Source organism: Ciconia boyciana, chromosome 1, assembly GCF_034638445.1.
Source record: "Ciconia boyciana chromosome 1, ASM3463844v1, whole genome shotgun sequence".
Classification (NCBI taxonomy): domain Eukaryota; kingdom Metazoa; phylum Chordata; class Aves; order Ciconiiformes; family Ciconiidae; genus Ciconia; species Ciconia boyciana.
In genome coordinates, this window is record NC_132934.1 from 60,952,517 (window position 1) to 60,973,310 (window position 20,794).

General features: G+C 45.8%; 1 protein-coding gene across 2 annotated transcripts in view; it reads right to left on the reverse strand.

Moving 5' to 3' along the window:
• The window catches only part of ABTB3 (ankyrin repeat and BTB domain containing 3), a 182,389-nt gene that overhangs the window by 93,369 nt on the left and 68,226 nt on the right, over positions 1-20,794 (reverse strand). The window lies entirely within an intron of this gene.

Below are 20,794 nucleotides of genomic sequence, written 5' to 3' on the forward strand. Positions count from 1 at the left end.
GTAAAGAGCATTGCTGGGTTTGCTTTATCACCGCAGACTAAATACTACTGCAGATGACTTCCATAAAATGAGACACATTGCTGTAATAAAGGAAACAATATTTACCAAGATGCTTAGAACTTTATTTTCAATATCTATCTTCAAAGCAATTAACTAATATTAGGGCATTAATTTTCCTCAGACCTCTGTGATGTGGGTGGGTAAGGTTAGGCCTCTCTTAGTTTACACAATTAAAGGGGTAATGCTTCAAATCTGCTGCCCTGAAGGGGAGCAGAGGTACCGGTACCTGCGACGAAACCAGTCCTCAGAGGTCTTAATGCACCAGCCCAAACCCCTGTCTCTAAGAAGTGAAAGAATTGGCAGCAGGGTAAAGCCGGGTGCAAGACACTTCCTGGGCAAAGCCAGCAACACAAGGCTCACCACCACAACCACCGAGAGGACGCAGCACGAAAGATGCACCCAGTGAACGTTTCAACATGTAGATCCAATGAAGGTTCCTTAAAGAAGCAATGCTCCACTGCGATGCCACGCAGAGCGGCTTCACCCCAGTGTACGTATGCTGACACTGGGGGCACTGGCCCTTATTTACGCCACTGATGGTCCCAAATCAGACCAAAACACTCATCATGATGGAGAACCAGGGATATCCAGAGGAGCATGCTGCACTGGCGCAGCAGGGTAGGAAGAGGAGCTTTGCTCCCAGGGGGAACATACACCTTGTCCAGGTCTCAGGATCTTCTACAGCAAGTGCAAGCCCCCCATAGCACACCTCCAAAATGAGCTGTGAGCCAGGACTCCCACCTCCAGCTAGTCTGCCATGGATGCCTGCCTGGCCTCCACCAACCCCACCGACCTTCACGTGCCCCAGTTTATCCCTCTGTAAAACTGGTGATGCCATGATGATGGCTTGTTTCAAGAACATTTGGAAAGCACCTTGAAAAGTCCTATGCTACATAAACAGCCCCCCCCGTATGTTTATCAATAAACCAATTATCAAAAAAACCCAGTGAAAATGGAAAATGGGAGTTTCATGGTGGCTTATTTAAACACAGGCGCATGATTTGGCCTTGGCAGCAGAAGGGTGCGTACTCTGCTCCTCGGGTCCATTTCAAAGACAACTCTGCTATGCAGAGGTGAAAATGAAGTGCTCTTAAAAAAAAATACTCCCCACACCCAACACTGTGGACTTTAATAAATCCAGATGTCTAATAATTCAATTCTTAAAACTGTGCCTTGTAAAAAAAAAAAAAAGTCAAAAGAAAAATGCAGGGAGGAAAGCACGTTTTATATTCATTAAAGAGCTCACCAAACTGCACAGCATACCTGGGAGAGTCAAAGGAAAGGAAAAGGGGAACAAAAAATACAAAGTACAGACGTTTCAAATCATACAGAGCAAATACTCAAGGGCAGTGCAATGTTATGAAGTAGCTTAGTAGAACTGTTTAACAGTTGCAAAGATACTTTTAAACATTTCATTATTGGGAAATCCAAATGTCAAAAAATCCCGAAATTGGCTTAAAAATAAATACCTTTTTATGAGTAAAACCGCAGTTCTTTCATTTGCTGCTTTATTTCCACAACTTTCAGCACACGCTCTGCTCTAGTCATGTTGTCAAACTTATCTCTTCAAACAAGAAACACAGAAATTACATTTTCCTGCATGTCAGAGGAAAAGTTCTCAAGAAAACCCAGCATCCCAAGAGCTGGGGCTTTAGGAAAGCCATCAAACAGGCAGAGACCTTTACTGACCACATCAGCCCTGGCTCTTAACTGGATCCTCACCAGTACCTCAGCCATTCAGCCTGAGATTTTTAGTAGCACCTTTCATAGATTTACAGGCAATAAATCTATCAAAGCCTTCTGCTTTTCTTTCATCTTTTGTGGGGGGAAAAAAAAAAAAAGATAAAGAAGAATGCCAAAGAAAAGCTCGTGGCATTTGCCAGGGAAAGGGAAGACAGTGAAAATAATTCAGCGCTAGGAAAAAGAATCCGTATTGACAGAGTTGATAAAAATATGAAATAATACAAACATAATTCATGTAACAGTCCCAGGACAAGAAATCATTTTTTTTCTACACTGTCCTTGTGACCTTATTATTATTTCATAAATTGCTCCAATGCTTTGAGCTTTGCCGGTATTAACACAGAGAAAGCCCTGCAGGTTTGGAGATGGAGGCACAGCCACTGGGGCTGCGGGCCAAGGGCTGGAGCACGATCCCACCACCCCTTACTGCTGGAGCTGGCTGGTGGGACTGGAGAGCCCAAGTGCTTTGCAGAATATGAATTAACCCCTATCAAGGTCATGCTTTGAATGCAAACATGCCGCAAGGAACTTAATAGAAATTAATGATTGTGTACAACACAGTGATTTTAAATTTAATACACAGCATTGCAATTTGAAAATTTGGGCTTGGATGTCACAGCATTTCCTTGGTTTCAGCTTCTTCTACAGATGTAAAAGCACCACTCTCTCGTTCTTAAGAGAAAGTTTAATGAAAACGTCAAGGGACAGTGATAAATGACTAACTCGACCACTGATTTAGCAGAGTATTCTTAACCAGATGAAGCCCATAGGAAACAGGTTTCAGACAAGGCAAAACTCATACCAATTTTATCGTCAGCACAATAAAGATCAAAGATGGCAGGACTTTTTTATTTGCCAACTCATCTGCTTTTTGTTTTTTTAAATCCCACCATAAAAATAATGTACCAGATCAAGCTCTCCATCACTACAGTGAAAAATGAGGAGTGATGCCAAGAGTCATTGAGACTATCACTGAGCAAAACACTCAGGAAAATCCGGTCCCCTCTCTCTTTCTTTTTTGGATCTAACTAGATCTCATCAGCAGCTTGCTAATCGCTCACTTCCAAAGTCCCAATGGGAAGCAGCGGATGCCAAAGGAGCCGTCCGGAAGGCGCGCAGCCCATCCAAACAAGACCTCTTGCTCTACAGCAGAGCACACTTATCTCTGCAAAGCCTTTGTTTAACCACCCCAGCTGAAAACACATGCGGATGACAAGCATTTACAAGTAATTTAACCTAAAATTCGTCGAGGGGTTTGTTAGTCTTTGCTGGAAACAACATTTGGCAGCCATACCCAGCCTCTGCAGCCTCAATGACAGGCACTCCCAATAACATGGAACGGAGGCTGGCAACATTTTCCATGGCAAGCTTTCACGCAGTTTGCTGGTAATTTTTTCAGAGATGGTTTTCTCTGTCATTTTATGTAAACTTTACATCGAGTTCAGTAAACTTTTGTTTAGTGAACTCAAGAAACTCATTTTAGTAAAAAACATGAAAGAAAAATATCCATGAAAATCTGGAAGAGGAAGGGAGTGAATAATTTGACCTGAAAGCTCATGTGTTGACCAGATTTTCACTGTAAGACTAATCACTGAAGAAAGCACCGAATGGCAAAATTCACTTATAAACTTCAGAGATTTCAAGAAAACACTTGACAGACTCCATCACTATTCACTCTGGAACATCTTGAAGCGTTAGGCTTGCCAACCAAAATAATTACCTCATCAAGCCTTTATACCAAGCTGCAGCTTGAATACTTAAAGCAAATTCAGATTTAAGTACAGGGTTCAACATAAAGGCTGGTGTCAGATCAGCAAGAATTCGCTCACTTCTGTAGCTGGGCACTGCAATCCACTTCACTGGGAAAACAAACATAAATGTAACAATACACAGTTTAACAACAGTCCCCTTCAAAATCCAGCCATGGCTGATGTCCCCCAAGTCTTCCAAGTGTATCCTACCTAACACGCAAGACTGATAAAAGCCAACAGTTGGATCCAGCACTGGAAGAAGTTGGGGTTAGCAGCCTGCTACAGAGGAAAAAATGTAATTAAAACACAACTTCCATCTTAAAAGAAGTGATGCAGTTTATACGGTAATTGGCTGTAATTCACAGTCAACTGGGATAATTTCACCAACTGAAAAGAGGGTATTTGTGCTTAGCATCTTAAATAGGATTCACCCATAAAAAAAACTATCTATGGCTCAAATTCTTGAAGACTACAAGTCTTCAACTCAAAATGTTATTCCTGCCTTGATATACAGACAAGAAAGCTGTAAATCCATGCAGGGTACAGACAGACAAGCGCTGTTAGAAGCAAATGTATCAGAAAATCCTGGGTATAGCATAAAATGAACTGATAAGAGATGCAAGGATTTACTCCAAGGCTGTCTCTTATCTGTAGGGTTACCCAGAAAAGAAGGTGGAAACATTTAGCAAGTGTGGTAGGGACGCAACTTGAGGAGAAGAAGGTAGGGGGGAAAAAACCCCTGTAAAAAGTGGAAATGACACTGGAAGTTTTGCAAAACCACGGGTGGGCTTTCTGGAGTAGTTCCTCCTTGTCTTCAGCTACACAGGCAGATAAAGAGCTGCATCATTAGATCCTGGCCAAAGCAATACAGACACCAAAAAGCAGGAATTTTGCTTGTGTAATGGCATCTAGACTCTGGGCTTTTTGCCGGTCAGGCTTCGCCAGCTGGAGGTGGTAACTCTTTGCTGACAGCCACGCCAGCAGGACTCAGCAGCACCAACACGGCTTCAGCCTGCGCTACGCCTCATCCCCAGCAATCGCGTGCTGCCACTGCGCTCTCGCACGTGCAAAAACACAGCCCCATCTTGCACCCTTGGAAACGATACTCACAGCAAAACTGCCCACAAGCAAGCACACGGGGGAACAGCAATAAATCTGTCCCCTCACATAACCGATTTCGCTCAACTAAAGGTTTTATAGAGCTGCGCGACAAAACAGAGAGATACTTAAAAGTCATTGCTTAAGAGACAAGGAGCCTACCAACTAGAAATGAGATGTGACGTGAAGGGATTCCTTCTTTCTGTTCTTACAATTTTAATGTTTCTATAAATGTTTTACATACACATACTACCTGTCTTTATTGTAAGGTTGTAAACGATAAAGGCTAATTTTAAGACAAGAGTGAATGTTTAAAGCAACGTAAGTCCCCCTAAATGGCAAAGGCAGTCTAGACCTTATAATATACTGCATCTACTAGCAATCCACTAGCGTTTAAGTGACCAGTGTGAGCATGACCTGGACTAAAATTAAACTTCACAGCCCAGTATTACATGGCTGACAAAGAATGCACTTATTATTTCAACATATGCACTAAATAAAACTCAAAGAATGCTAAAAACTCAAAAAACCTTCACACATGCAGGAAAATGACTGTACTCATCAATATAGAGATAACAAAATATAGAGGCAAATCAATACTTTTGGGTTGATAATTCACTTAAGTTACAACATATTCCACATACGACTCAATCAGAAAATGTAAATTTTTGGAACAGCTTAGTTAACTGTATGCCAAAACCACACCAAAGGAAAGTTAAAGTCACAAAGTCAAGTATTCTAAAATTAGGAATTGCCAGATTAAATTTACTACTGCAATCGTAATTTTCTTCTCTTGTGCATGCGCACTACCACACATGGTTTTATTCCACTGCTAGTTTTTTCACAAAACTGACAAGAGACCTGCAAAAACTACTGGAAAGTTGGAAGGAAAGCAGAAATAATGGAAGATTACAGTGATTAGTCCCTGATTCTAGGGAAGAAAGGAAAGGGAAAGGGGAAGGGGAAGGGAGGAAAGGGGAAGGGGAAGGGAGAAAAGAAGAGAAAAGAAAAGAAGAGGAAAGAAAGAGAAACCCAAACACCTGCTACGTTTCCTTGTCCTCCTGTCACTGAGATGGATGGCTTCACATTGACGTGTTTCCAACATACAGTTAGCCACCTCTTCTCCGGCTGAAGATCTAAAAATCGGTACCTTCTCCCAGGAGGAAAAAAACCCCAGATTTTCCTTATGTAACAGGTAATATTCCAAGGAATATGGAAACACAGGACAAATCTGCTTTTGTGAAACACTGCTCTGCAATGCCAGAGTTTTGTTCACCTTAAGTAGGACAGTCAAACACCCAGTAAACCCCAAAAAAGGAAGCATCTGAAACTACATCTCACCCTTTATTTGCTCGGCTTTAAAATGATAACCCCTCATTAGAGGAACATCTCATTAAATAGCCCATCTGGGTCATCATGCAGGTTCTCTGCTCTAACAGGCAGCACAAAACCCCAGAGGACTCGGGGACGGTTGATGTCCAAGAGCTTTTTCTTTGCTGCATTAAGCAAAGATTTGCCTGGTGTCTCTAAGGACCCTGATGGCAAGAAGGTTGGGAGCCTTCAGTTTTTTCTCTCCATCATTAAATCTCCAGGGGAAAGCGCTGTCTTTCATTATCACCATCATTAGCACTTCCTGGCAACTATGAATTTGGTTCCTTGAATCACCTGTCTCAGCTCTACTGCTAAAATCCTCTGGAAGAGCTTGCCGACTCCTAATTTCAGGTAAAAATGTTTTCATTATTACAAGTTATTTAAGAGGATCTTTACAAAGCACAAAGAGCACACGTTTCAAGGGCGAGGTTCACCAACAGCATAGGGTGATGAGCATTACGGCACTGCTGCAGTCATTTTTTTAACACCTAAAGGACCACCTGCAGGTCCATACATCCCAGATCTCATGTTTATTTGAGGTCAGAAGCAGGGGTGACTGAATCTAGACTGGCGTTTGTGTCCTCAATGGCAATTCTTCAGTCATTTAATGATCCTCTCTGATCTTCCCACATGATCAGTAGTGGTAAATTTAATCTCAGTGAAACAACTGATGAACAAATCAAGAAAATCTGAGAAGGTGCAAAACAAGAAACAGAATGTCCTAATGGCACTTCTTTCCCTGAATGCCACTAACACAGAAAACCGGGCCCTGCTTGTAGTCCCAAAGGCAATAGATATTAAACTGCCCTTCTGGTCATCTTCCACATATTTCCATGTGTAGTTGCAAGCTCAGGCACCCTCAACTAACACTGAAAACAGACCAAGTGAAAATTTAAGGCTTCATAACCTTAAGATGGTAAATGCTTCCAGACCAAAACGAGGTAGATTCAAGACTGCTTACACCACAACAGACCCTTACAGATGTTTTTGGAGCATGCATGTAGTAAACAAACAGCCTAAATGTCAGAAAAACTGTTGATTTAAGGCCTGGAGTAAAAAGAGTGTGCAGTTTCCTGGCGGGACGGCAGCCGGATGCTGCTGCAATGCTGGCACACTTGGATCAGGACATCAAAAAGCCAAACCTGACACCTACAGCTTTGAAAGTAGGAACTAAACAACACCTTGCTGAAGTAGACAAGGAAGCATAACAAATTCCAGCCTGAGATTCAAAGTGTCTGAATAAAGCAGTACGCACACATGAAAAAGGAAAATGTTTTAAACCTTAGAAAGCGTCTCTTTGAAAACTCTTATTTTGTTTTTGAGAAGATGCACTTTGACCCTCGTCTTTTACGCCACCTTAATTTCTTTTGCTGTTTTCTATTTCATTCAGGGAGAACAAAAAGGAATGTGAGTGTCTCAGACTTGGAGAGAATTACCCACACCACTGATCTCTTTCCACCTTCGACGGTGTGCAAGAGCAAATACCCCAGATGTTTTCCATCCCTCCCTCCGGCTGAGACCAGCAAGACGTGCATCCTCTCCTGGCTCCAGCTGTACCCCTGACAACACGACCATGCCAGCCTGTCTCCATCTGCTTGTGGCAGCTCCCCGGCTGGAGACGGGGACTCCCCACGAGCTGCCAGCTGAACCCAACGGAGTTGCCCAGCCGCACGAATGGCCCGGCTCTGCAACTGGAGCGGGCCAGCAAGTGGGCAGACGACCAGGGCAATTGGGGGCTGTCGTTTTTGGCAAGGTGTTGTGAACGCACCAGTGCAGCTGGTGCAGGGAAAGGACCTCTGCCGATGGCTTGACCCTCTCAGTAGGTAGCCACCACGCTGGCCATGACTGCCTGCATTCACAGGTCCAAGGCTCCGTGCCGTTTCCTCCTGACCACACGGAGCATTACACCAGGGATGCAGTTGGTCCGTGGTACCTGCACTTCATTCACATCCAAAGCGAGAGCTATGCAGAACCACAGAACGCTGCGAGTCAGGCCAAATCCTCCAAGTTGAGTGGTGTTTTTCTCAGCTCACAGAAGACTGAGGAGGCCATTTGTTAGCTGCAGCTTTCACCCATTAGCTTTGTAATCTGCAAAGGCAAAATACTGCTGAGTACTCACATTAGCAGGAAGTCTTAATGAGGGTAAATGCTGGGAGCGTGCCTCAAGAAAACCAATTTCCTCGCTTAATTTGGACAAGGTGAACCTGACAAGAAGACTCTGCATTTATACTTACTCCATCATACAAACTCAGGGCAGATGGAAGCTGCTGGCTTCAAACTTGGGGCTCCTCTTTTAAAAGCAGCCCACTCCAGGAGGCCTCACCCTTTTTTTCTGCAGATTCGGTTTATCCATCCCTCAAATGAAGGTCAGGGAAAGGCGAGGTATGCTACGAGGCACAATCCCACACCGGACACACTCCTAGAGCAGGTGTGCACTGGGAGCATCTTGCTAGGACAAGCAGCTTACAGAAGGGGGCTCTTCTTAACACTTAGACAATCTCAACTGCTTAAACTAAAGAGCAATTTTACAGTTCTACCTCTCTTTTTCCCCCCACCTTGTCCACCCTAAGCAAAACAATTACCCTGACAACAGACATCATTTGCCTTTACATCCGCACTTACACACAGGGCTTCTGCTGGCACAGATATACCAGCCAGAGGTAACACAAAGTTTAAGGATCTGGCAAATTTAGCATACAAATGTAGCCAGCACAAAACAGGCTAGGCAACAGTGGTACAGGGTTTTGAGGAATATGGTCCTGAATGTCTAAGTGCTACCTGTCACACGTTTCCATCATCCCTTGTGTCTTCTTCATGTACAGAAAAGCAACTTCAATTATCAGGAAACCCGTTTTCCATGCAAACACAAGGCATATTCACTCATTTAATGAAATATGGCTTTCAGAGTATTCTGGCTACCAAGAGACATGGAATCCATTCTCATTTTGAATAAACCCTAAACTTCCAAAATTACCTCAGGAGGAAGCCTGTGTGCTTCCTCCCTGCAAATATATGCATATGTATATCTTTGCTTAATTGAACTGTTACTCATACGTATAGATGTTTGCAAAGTTGGGGCATCCACCTCTTTGTATTCGAGTTGCTTGACAAGTAAAATGCAAATGAGGTAATGTGCTGCAAATGCAAATTATGTACTATTGATAAAAAATTACAATTCAGCACGGAGGATTTAAAGAGAAAATATTGGGGCGTATGCTGAAAAAAGGGAGAGGAAAAATTACCCATTTTTTCTTCTTGAACATTTTACATTTTCTATTTATTCTATTTATTTCCACCTATTAAGCATTTTTCTATTTATTATGCCTCAAAATGGAGCACCTCGCCTTGTTTGCCAACTTAAACTGCATACAGATGCTGAGACACTATTCTGCCTATCAAGACATGGTTTTCACTACTTTAAATTAAAAAATTCCCACAGAAGGCACCGAAACAGGGTGATGGCGAGAAGGTGAGAGAAGCAGGAGAGACTGCTGTGCTGAAAAGCTCTGTTGTGTTCAGCCACATATTTTTCTCATTTGTTTAGTCTGAAATTCCTCCTTCAGTGACTCTGGATTTGTTACCTTTTCGGAAGGCACCAGGAACATCTGGACTCCATATGGCTCGCACCTACTCTGTGCCAAATGAAGCTATATTCTGTTTTCTAAACCCTTTATTTCTCCCAGCATCGCCACCGACGAGGTTTTAAATATCTCCACAACGGACTACAACATGACATCAGAATCACTCAGTTTGTTGACACAAATTCCATAGTGGTACATTAACTGTGACTGGGTTAGCTGGCATTTTTTGCCTTGTCTTCTTCATTTTTTTCTTTTTTTCTTTTTTTTTTTCCCCCAAGTTTAGGATAATACAAAGGAACATATACTGAGAAGGCAGTTTAGTAGCAATGTCACCTGCACTCAAGGAAGCTGCCCCACCAAGATAAAGGAGGGAAACAGGTCATCCTGATGGTCCTTGCATGAAAAATTACACTTCTAGATAGAGAGTTAAAATTGTCCTTTGGTCTCCTAATTTCCCAGCTCTTGATGGAGCTACCTTGAGTTTTCTTCCAAGACAGTAACAATTTTTGAAACTCAAATATTGAGGAAAGTGGCATAACCTTGTAAAAGTATTTCCCTCTCCCTTAGCTAAAAAAGAAGAAATTTAGCTCTTATTCGACCCCCTCCCCGCTAGACATTTCTGCATCACAGCATCTCCCACAGGTCTGTCTCATATCCACTGCTGCTGGAACTGCAGCTGCTGGAGAGGAAACGGGCTGAACTGAGGTTTCTGCCAGCCAAATCCACCGATGCAGAGGTTTGTACCACCTTGAACCTTGACAGAGGGTTGTTTCACTATTCCTCCCTCTCCAGGAGGGATGCAGAGACCCAGAAACACTCCACTAATTATTCGGATACTGTTCCAGATCCTAATGGGATCTGAAATACTGCCTCCGTTCTACAATAATTGGCAACCTGTGTATTTTTTCCTGCTGTACACCAGGTTGATTCGGAGGTGTTAATCTCAGCAAGGAACTCACTCAGGTTCTTTATACTCAAGGAAATATCAAGCCCTGGATCCCAACAACCACTACATTGGATCTGTCAGTGTTAGAGATGTCATGCTTTTCCCTGAGTCATTACGTTTTACGTCATTATGTCATTAACAGAGTCCATCTCAGTATTCAGGCACTAGACTGAAATGGGGAAGACTGGGGTCCACTTCTACAAACTCCTCAAGAGGTCCTGGACAAGGCATCTGTGTGAACCTCCGATCTCCAATCTTCTCCTGACCCTCATCTGCCCACAAGGTACTGGGTTTGCAGGGAAAGGAGCTAGTTTCTTTCCCAATGAAGAAAAAAACACAAAAAAACCACAAAAAACCCCACCACCAACAAAAAAGTGTCTACCATAACGCAATCAGCAGCATCAGGACCTTCTGGATAATAATGTAATAAAATCAGGATAGCACCTAGGTTCAATTGGTAGATAGGCTATTTTCAGTGTTATTCCCCAGGTACAAGGCAAAACCACAACAGCTTATCCCAGCATCCCAAATGCTGATGGTTCAAGTAAAACCCACCTGTGCTCCGGATGTGAATTTGCTAAGGCAAATCTTCCTTTTCACAAGTATCTCTCTGTCACTAAGGACACATTTAAAATCTGCAGTAATCGTTGCATGGATTTACCAATGTACAGAAAACTGCACCTTCCTTTTCTTTCAGGCCAAGCACCTTCAGCGCTATTAACCTCCTTGCTGATTAAGGATAACAGCGCTTAAAGAGGTGTTTGCACACAAGACTAAGTATTTACATTGAGTTGTCTGCACACACAGATAGCTGTTACACTGTGCAGCACAGCACAAGCGCTCACATCCCCCCGGGCATTGCACAGCCCTCCATGCAGTCAGCAGCAATATTAGTTCAGCCTTCACAATATGACGGGGAGGTCACCCTCGGCTGTGAACCTGGAGGGTAATGCACGCCACCACTGTCACAGCAACGCTCCTGCATGTCACCAGAGCAAAAGCTCGCCCTGGCTAGGATGGTTTCACCAGCTTTACTCACCCCTTCCCAGCTCTGCCACTCACCAGACATGGGAGCCGGGCTGCAATGCCATGGGACCATGCTGCACAGGCAAGCGGAGAGGCGTGGGGGGCACAGGGGCTGCACTCCCCCTCCACTGAAGGCTCCTCCTGCCCTGGTCCCATCCAACGAGCAGCCTGACAGGCTCCAGCGGGGCTACCTGCAGCGTTAAACATCTACAGGACGGGGCCCTTACTAAAGAGCCACAAATGTCCGCCGACCCTTCACCGTGTTTAATGCTTGCTAGAGGCTGCACAAGAAATGCTGCTTCACCCCCACTGCTTTCAGCAGCCACAGATCTCCTTACCTCCGCTCCCGGGGTTCAGACCCGAAAGGTGCTGAGTAATTGGGCTCTCGTCCAGGAAGACGCTTAAGGCGTCTCCTTGAACTCTCCGACGCTATTTGCACCTTGGAGCTTAAAGGCTTTGCCAGGTCAATACTTCAATTCTGATGCCAGGTACACTTCTTTACCACCATCCATGCACACACAAGCAAGGTGCACTTCTCTGTCGCTCATGTGCACATGTGCATCCCTGTCCTTCCAAAGCACAGAGCAAAACAAAGAGCTGCCCACGTGCAAACATCCCCAAGAGGAGGAACCACATGTGGCAGATGCTGCTGCATTGCTTAATGCATCATTTAAAACCTTTTGGGGACTGTACCACTGTGATGAGTAATTTGGCTAGAATATTATCCAGAAATTGTACTGTGTGGATTAGGGCACTCTGAAGGTCACTAGCTGGGTCAAAAGCAAGAAAGCCCTGCTAAAACCAGAGCTTACCATTAGCATAGAACCTGCAATGAGAATGACAGCAGAAACGGGCTCTGCAATGTTGAAAAATTTCTTTCTTTCACTGCCAAGCCTCCTTGTGTACAGCCTATGTATAAAATAGGCAGTGGATCTGTCTGTCTGAAAGCAGGGGCCGGCAGAACGCTGTCTATTCACATCCATGTCCGACCCCAGCTTCAACTGCTCTGCCAGTTGGGCTGGGTACAAAGTCAAATGCAAGGAGGTTAGCAATCACAAACCGCGGCTCCATCACCAGCACCTTTTCGCTGCCTCACAGCGATGCAAACATCACATCCGAAAATGAGATGAGACAATCTTAACTCATCTTTAACAAAAAAGCATCTCAGGTCAGTGGGGATGGCAACTGCTCAAGTGCCGCCTTGATTTACACAGCTGTAAACTGCGGCCACATATGAACCCAGGCAGAAAGGCAAGTTCATGAATTATGAACAAATACGGGGTGCCAAAACACATGAATCATCATCAGTCACGGACAAGCCAAGCGCCATCAATTCGTAACGTTGACATTTGCACAAAACTTATACGATCAATCGAATCGCATGGCTGACTGGAAAAGGAGATGTTGGGTTTATGTCATTTAACACTGGACTTTTCACTGAATGCAAAATGCTGAAAGACTTTAAAATAAAATTGACAGAGAGTCAGTGCTGTAGTCAAAAGTCAGATAAACAGCCTTTGCCCACTAAAGAAAATAGATGAATTTACCTGTTAATTCTTTTCTTCAGTGCTGCTGGTGAAAGTCAGGCCAGTAGCCACCTCCCTAAACACATGAAAACCTGAAAAATTTGTTTTACGCAGCAGGAAACCTGCACTCTTCTCCCAAGGAAGAGCATGAGAGAAAAAGCTACGACCATGAACGTTTTTAACTAGGTAACAAATCTTTTAAATCAATACGACAAGACTGTATGAAGGAGCCACAGGTTGCAGGCTGGCATTCCTAAAAGTAGCAGGACGGACAATATTTTCATGAGGATTTTTAGAGGAAAAACTTGCTTATTGGCATGTTGTCTTTAAATTACTATTATCACCTGTTAGACATTATTTAACCTCCTAATTTCCTTCATTTTAGGACTACTGATTGTTACATTAGGACAGCTTGCAAATCTATCTAGCATCGCGCTTTTTGCACCACGGCTACGAACTGCAGAGCTTCCGGCACTCTCCTTTCTAAGGCAGGAACAAGTATTTCCTGAAAGTGAGTTTTGGGCAGAGTGCATTGAAAGAAGAGGAAACTTCTGTGGTTTTCTTTCTCAACTGCCACACAAAAAAGGACTTCCTTGTGTTTGAAATGAAAAGGGAACACATAACCTTCCAGATAGCGGAGCAGCCTTTGCTATAAACACAAGGTGAATGTAGCTCTTGTTCTAGAGCCTGTACAGTTACCGGTAACAGTTTTTCTTGAAGGCTTTAAAAAAAAACAAAACAAAACAAAACAAAAAAAACAACCCACACCAAACCAAAACCCAAAACCAAACAAAACAAAAGCTACCGTTCATTTGCCGGAACGCTTTTGCTCCGCGCCTCAGATTCATCCCCGCAGCACGTGCCAATGCAAAAGCAAAAGCAAACCACTTCTGCAAGCACAGAAGGTGCCCTCTGGGAACAGGCAACCACCTCGGCGAGGTGCGTGATTCCCACCACCCAGCAGAGCACGCTGAAATCTCCCCCTGACCCTCAGCAGGATGATGTGCTGCTGTCAGAGCTGCAGAAGGAGCCACCTGGCCGCGTGGGTGTAAGGCAGGTGTACTCAAGTCAGTGCAAGCACGCGGATGTAAAGGTCTCTATGAGATAAGAAAGCATCTGTAATATTTGCTCTTCAGCCAGCACTCCTCTCCCCTTCCACTACACACATATAAAACTGGGTGCTGATTCAGCCAAGCACAAAAGCACCCACTTAAATTTCAGGCAGTAAATACTAATTATAGTCACACTACAAATATTATTGTTGTTGTTAAGGGGAGGCGCAGGATTCAATGCAAGCATGTTGCTGAATTGATGTCTTGATCTCTTTTTACTTGTATCTAATCCTACGTCTGAGCCAGACCATAAGCCCTTGAGCATGGAGAGAAAAAGCACCCTCCTGCAACTTGAAGATAGGCCCCACAGAAACAGGCATGTGAGAAAAGGGTTAACTATTTATCACAGAATCACAGAATCGTATAGGTTGGAAAAGACCTTTAAGATCATCAAGTCCAACCGTAAACCTAACACTACCAAGACCACCACTATACCATGTCCATAAGCACCACATCCAAACGTCTTTTAAATACCTCCAGGGATGGCGACTCAACCACTTCCCTGGGCAGCCTGTTCCAATGCTTGATAAACCTTTCAGTGAAGTAAAATTTCCTAATATCCAGTCTAAACCTCCCCTGGTGCAACTTGAAGCCATTACCTCTTGTCCTATCACTTGTTACCTGGGAGAAGAGACCGACCCCCACTTCTCTACAACCTCCTTTCAGGTAGCTGTAGAGAGCAATAAGGTCTCCCCTCAGCCTCCTTTCCTCCAGTCTAAACAACCCCAGTTCCCTCAGCCGCTCCTCATCAGACTTGTGCTCTAGACCCTTTCCATAGCTTCGTTGCCCTTCTCTGGACACGCTCCAGCACCTCAGTGTCTCTCTTATAGTGGGGGGGCCCAAAACTGAACACAGTATTCGAGGTGCGGCCTCACCAGCGCCAAGTACAGGGGCACGATCACTTCCCTACTCCTGCTGGCCACACTATTTCTCATACAAGCCAGGATGCTGTTGGCCTTCTTGGCCACCTGGGCACACTGCTGGCTCATATTCAGCCGCCTGTCAACCAACACCCCCAGGTCCTTTTCTGCCTGGCAGCTTTCCAGCCACTCTTCCCCAAGCCTGTAGCATTGCATGGGGTTATTGAGACCCAAGTGCAGGACCCGGCACTTGGCCTTGTTAATCCTCATACAATTGACCTCGGCCCATCGATCCAGCCTGTCCAGATCTCTCTGCAGAGCCTTCCTACCCTCAAGCAGATCAACACTCCCACACAACTTGGTGTCATCTGTAAACTTACTGAGGGTGCACTCGATCCCCTCGTCCAGATCATTGATAAAGATATTAAACAGGACTGGCCCCAACACAGAACCCTGGGGAACACCACTTGTGACCGGCCGCCAACTGGATTTAACTCCATTCACCACCACTCTTTGGGCCCAGCCATCCAGCCAGTTCTTCACCCAGTGAAGAGTACACCAGCCCAAGCCATGAGCAGCCAGTTTCTCCAGGAGAATGCTGTGGGAAACGGTGTCAAAGGCTTTACTGAAGTCTAGATAGACAACATCCACAGCCTTTCCCTCATCTACTAGGCGGGTCACCTTGTCGTAAAAGGAGATCAGGTTGGTCAAGCAGGACCTGCCTTTCCTGAACCCATGCTGGCTGGGCTTGATCCCTTGGTTATTCTCTACATGCCATGTGATAGCACTCAGGATGATCTGCTCCATCAGCTTCCCCGGTACCGAGGTCAGGCTGACAGGCCTGTAGTTCCCCGGTCCTCCTTCCAGCCCTTCTTGTAGATGGGCATCACATTTGCTAACCTCCAGTCAGCTGGGACCTCCCCAGTTAGCCAGGACTGCTGGTAAATGATGGAAAGGGGCTTGGTGAGCACATCTGCCAGTTCCTTCAGTACTCTCAGGTGGATCTCATCAGGCCCCATAGACTTATGTAACATTGGGTACGACCTCAGGTTTCACTTCACACTTGGGTGAGATTAAGAGCAACTCTAAAAAAAACCCCTAAAACTGTCAGATATTCTCCCTCTCTCTGGGAAAAATAAAAAGGTGGGAGTGGGGGGAAGACGAGGGACGTGTGTATGCTGGCCGGAGCTGCACGATGGGGTGGTGTTTCTGAGGTGGGGATGAGGCCCTGGAGCCTCCCAGTTTTCCAGTGCCACTCTGCAGTGGCCACGGAACCAGCTGGTCCCCACTTGCCACCCTCCAGCCCCGGCTCTAGGCTCCCCTGGGACTCTCCTCTCAGAGGCTGCACTTCCGAGCATCCCGCTTCATTTCTGGGCTGGCAGTTCTGCACAGTGAACAGAACATACCGACAACATCTCCCAGACTTTCCTTTTCCCTGGGACGTGGGACCTGGCCATGGGACCTTTCATGTCTGTGAAAGCAGAGCCTGCCCTTCCTCTGCCACAGTGCCGACTGCCGAAAGAAGAGCTCCAGAGTCAGGATCTTTCAAAAAACCTTATCTGAAGGGGCAGGAAAAGTTTGCTGACTGTTTGAGCAGTTAAACCACAGGCGTCCCCGGCCACTCCAGGGAGCCTGGGGGAAGAAGGAGAGCAGGCGAGCCCTGTGGGACACGGAGAGCGGCTCTTTGCTACACCCAGCTCAAGTAATTAGTGCGTTTCGAGGTCGATACACTGTGATTGATTTTCCTCTCACTTACCGATGTAAACTGGGAATAATTCCATCACAGCTGATGTAAACATTACTATAAAATTGGTTTAAGTCGGAAAAGCACTGTGTTGACTGTGTTACTGAAACCGGAAAGCCAGTTTCAAAAGCCGGTTTATTTCCTTGTAACTATGTCTACATCAATAAAATCGCCATGATTATCTTTATTTGTTCTAATGCCATTGCTCAGGTTCAGACTGTAACAGAAAGCGCTTTCAAGTCAAAATCCAAAGGCCCGTGAAAATCCACCAGCTTCCTTCTCATGTGCCACAAGCTTTATTTCTGCAGAATACCCAGGCTGAAAGCGTCACCAGCTGTAACGTATCCAGCACCCTGAGCAATCCTCAGGCATGAACACCATCAGCCTCCTCACCCTTGTGCTCCTCCCTCAACAGAAGTGGAAGTGCTTCTCCTATTTTCTGTAAGGATAATTAGAGAGACTCTCCTTTTGTGCATGAAAGAGGATTTCTTTCTGCTTAAGGCGCAGCCTCACCAACACTGATGTCCCATAAAGCAAGAGCTGATGTTTCCTACTAGCTGTAAGGAAAGTACAGATCCTTTGCCACGCTCAGAAATAAAAAATTGGCGGCTGAAATTTTACATATGAAAGGCAACTCCCCATGCCAGGATCCGATGCTTGTTTTTTGCTGTGCGCTCACATGGGATGCCCCATGCCGCACTCGGATAAGCTCAGAGCCATGCCGGGGTCCTGCAGCGAGGGATGTGGAGGGGCACTTGGACGGGGACTGCAGCGGCGGGTCACCTCACAAAACCGACAGAGGATTTGACAAAGCCTGGGTTTAACAGACAGTCCCCACCCCCAAAGCAGGAGAGGATTTTTTTAAAATACCCCGGAATAAAATGAGAAAAACTTCTTGCTGTACTTCAAAAAGGACACAGCAGATTTTCCTGCCTGCTGCTGAGCAGAGCCAGGGCATCTCTGCTGCCTGAAGCCCAAAGCGACGGGCCGGCTGCTCTGTGCAAACAACATCCTGCCTCCCACGGCTCAGATTCATCCTCCTGGAAATTTACCTGCAGGTGCTGCTATGAAAAGTTTAAGTCCACAGTCGCCATCAGAAAGAGGTCTGTTCTCCAAAGGTCTCTAAAGCTAGCTGCTATTTTCGCCGAGATTATAGACAACAGATTATCATCATCATCATTATCGTTATTGTTTAAGTAAACCTGTTCAATACCAGTCCTGAAGAAGACAGAACACAAAGCTTGAGCTCTCTATTTAGGTCAAGTTTCTCTCAGTTTAAACAAAGTACGTAAAAGCATAACAATGCTACCAAATGCAGATACGAAGCTTAGCAAAACATTAGATTCTCCCACCAATTATTATCTCTCAGTAAGCCGACATCTGTGGGATCACTCCTGGGCCTTTTAATTTAGCATGTCTTCTAATTAAAGAAAGATTAACTGTACTTCCAATAATTGTTCCTCCTCCCTCTGTCAGGCTCAGGCTTCTGTCTTCCTCCCGAGCCCCCGGGGAGGGCGGGCTAACCGAAAACACGTCCACCACAACCCCTCTCCCACCCGTGGGCAAAGCCCCACGGCGCCAGCTCCACCACAGCCCCGGCTCTCCTGGAGAGTGTCTTCTTCTGAGCGTCTTCAGCTGAGTCCCAAGAAGGACACGAGCTGGAAGAGCATGCTTGTTTTCCACACGTTCTTCTCCCTGAAACCCAGGGCAAGAGGCCTGAAGTCCTCGCTTGCTCTTGCAGAGCCAGTGGTGGGAAATTTGCTTCCTCCTTCCAAAGCTTTGGTCAGGTCCCCGAACTTAAATGGGACATATCTTGACATTTGAGCCAAAGATTGCGCAGGCAGTCTTGGATGAGCCTGCAACCATCTGCTCAAGCCCAACCCTATCCCTTATCCAAAGGGACCTGCCATCTAACTCTGCTCATCCACAGTGCTTCCCTGCGACTCCCCAGAGGCTTCCCCAGTGCCCCCCGACCCGCAGCTCAGCTTCCACCCAGATATTTCAGGCATGAGTTCCCATTGCAGGCACTGGGGGGTTACAAGCCTACACTAGTTTAGGACCTGAACCTCAGATCAGAAAAGCCTGCCTGAAAACTGGTCCTAGTAGCCATGAAACCAGCCATGCTGGCAGACGGCCTGCAAACCACACACGCACAAATACATACCCACGTCCACTGAACGACAATGACGAGGTCCTTATTTGCAAAAAATAGAGCTAGGAAGACTATCTTTCTATCTCATTTATCTTGATGAGGGAAAGCACCTGGTGTTAAGTAAGGTCTGGGAGCAGCAAGTAAGAGTCCGACCCTCCTGTGGCCCTTGAAGAAAACTGCCAGGGGACAGCTGGAGCCAACAGTGACCAGAAGAGGGTCTGCTGAAATTTCCACTTGTGGAAACATCATATAAAAGAGCAATCCCTTTGACAGACACGTTAGGGGGAAAAATAAACTAAGCCACCCTCTCCCACAAAGTGTAAATATTCAAGAGTTATCCGACTGCCATTGCAGTCTCTCATAGATGGCGTGTACGATGGCAGGAGAGCCGCTGCGCTTCAGGGATGGAGGTTCATTGTCCGTCTGCCTGTGGCACAGAGGTGGAAGACCGACAGGGTGCACAGGCAGGGCTGTATTACACCTCCCCGCAGTGCCAGCGCATGGCGGTTCCCATAGGTGCTCTGCTTATTTTTTTTTTTAATCTTGTGTTTGGGAAAGGTTTTACTGCACACAGCTCTGGCTTCCACCAGTGCTAAGAGATACTCATTTGGTGTGTTTGAGAAGAGAAATTTGAAGAACACCCCAGGAGGGCTACTTATGAAGACAGAGCTTTCAATTCACCAGGTCCCGAAGCACAGCCCTGGACTCCCCAAATCCCCCCCCATGCACACCAGCCTCAGCAGCCGCAGGTGATATCTGCTCACATGCTCCTTCTGACAGACAAGGAGGCTTTTTTCCCCCACACGGTCAAAGGGCCATGAGCACATCTGCTAGGCTCAGCCTGCACCCATGCAACTTTTTGGCAGCCACTCGGTTGCTCCCTAGTTCACCAAGAGATTTACTTCCTCACTGGGAAGCACATAGAGCTGGAGAGGATCCAGCAAGGGAGGGTTTGGGAAACCTTTTAACTACAAACAAGGAGACGAGCCTGGACGCTGGGAGCAGCTGTGTGCCCAGCCAGGCATTCATGCTACAACGGCTGCATGATGCAGGGTTTTAGTAGGCTCGCTCCTACCCAAACTTGCTGTGCTCTAACCCACAGGCTGACATGGGCTCAGCCCGTGGCAGCACATGGCCCCAGCATGGGCACCCCACCATGCAGGGGCACCAGGGCTTCTTTGGACCCAAGGTGTGAGCTGGTCCTCAACCACCTCCCCATCAGCAGAGGTTCCCCGGGCTCACGGCCACCCTACCTCAGTCACTGCCAAACTCTGCAGAGCTTCTGGTGTACAGTTTCTCCTGACACAAGCAATAATAAGCCAAAATCAAAACATACTCAAAACTTTTTCTTCATATGACTTGCCACCAAAATGGTGGCTAGCCAGCCCAGGAATACTAGCTCTTCCAGTAGAAGGGACATGAAAAAGCCACCCCACCCTGTGCCATATCAAGTTTGAGATCCGTAACAACCGCTGACTACACCAACAGCAATGGACCAAAGGCTTATACTCGTGAAAGCTCATCAAAATAAGCAATACACCCATTCCACTCAAGAGAATTTGATACCGGACAATTTTTTAATTTCTCCATAAAATAAACTCTCCCTCACTCTCATTCAAAATCAGAAAGCCACTTCATCAAACACCGCTTCTCTTCTACAGACAAGTTTTGCAGAAGGCAGAGAGGATTCATGTCAGATCCGCTGCAGATTTTGGGTGTGACACTGGTGCGCCCGCTGGTCATGGGTCTCACATTTGCAGCCCCATGAAATACCACCTTCTCCCTGCCACCCACCACTTCCCTTCTCATTTGATCTGAAGCTCT